This window comes from Rhagoletis pomonella, unplaced genomic scaffold (assembly GCF_013731165.1).
Source record: "Rhagoletis pomonella isolate Grant_MI unplaced genomic scaffold, Rhpom_1.0 Rhpom_scaffold_00416, whole genome shotgun sequence".
Taxonomy (NCBI): domain Eukaryota; kingdom Metazoa; phylum Arthropoda; class Insecta; order Diptera; family Tephritidae; genus Rhagoletis; species Rhagoletis pomonella.
The window spans coordinates 674-1,864 of NW_023458970.1; positions in this window are offsets into that span (position 1 = coordinate 674).

The following is a 1,191-nucleotide window of genomic DNA, read 5'->3' on the forward strand; positions in this document are numbered from 1 at the left end:
CGATTTCATCAAAAGTTGCTATTAAGAGAGGAAAAAAGAAGCGTTCGTACTCAAAAAGAAAAAAATTAATTATTCGAAAAATTCGCATTTCTGAGCAAAAAGAAAAAATACGTGTCTCCTTAAATTGTTCAAGGAACAATCCCTGTGAGTTTTATCGCAAACGTAATTTTTACTTTCCCCCGGCCTGGGTGATTTGAGATGGAATGAGCCAAATTCATAGTAAAATTACACAGAATTCCAATTACGGAAGGGAAATACACGGAAGTACAGCTATTCTGACATTCTTACACTCATATGTATGTACCTATTTGCGAAGTAATGGCAGTAAGACATTTTGACCAGCTTCGCCTATTATTTTCATTGATTACACTATGCGACAGTCAAAATCGGGATGGGATGAAACCAACGGGAAATGTTATATCGGTCAAAAACAAGTTATACGTGGCCCGGCGTTTCGCTGGGTCACGTCTAGGAATCGAGATATATCGATTTGAAGTTAGTAACTCATATAGGGGAAATTGTCACCTTTGGTGGTCTTTTGTTTGACATAACTCGAGAACCACTAGTCCGATTTTGCTCAAACAAATTTAAAAAAATTAAAAATTACAATTCCTTTAATCTGTTAATATAACGTTTTTCTATATACTCAACAGTTTTTGCCGGTAAAAATAAAGGTATGAAGAAAAAAAAAATTACTTTTGCCTAAAAATTAAAATTGTTTTTTTTTAATTCATAAAAAATCCAAAACGGAAAAAAGTGTCACGTAAAGTCACATAACCTATGAACAAAATGAGACATACATCATGAAAATCAATGTATGCGTTTCGCTTTTATTCAAAATTAAGTAAAGGTATGAATTTCAAAAATTTGCTCGAGATATGCTCAAAATTCCTTGGAAAAACATTGATGACTTTTTTTTATGATTGTCAGAATTAAAACTTCTTTTTCTATTGAAACAATGGATCAATCGGATTTCACCTATAAACCAACACCAGAAGCCGGCCCATCGAACAAAATAATTCCAATATCACAAGCAAGAATGGACAAGATTGTTGCAGAATTAAACCTTTCTCAACGTGTAGCAGAAAAACTTGCCCAGCTTTTGAAAGAAGGCAACAATTTGGAGCCTAATGTCAAAGTCACTGGATATCGAAGACGACAATTGCTATTCCAACGGTACTACACACTCAA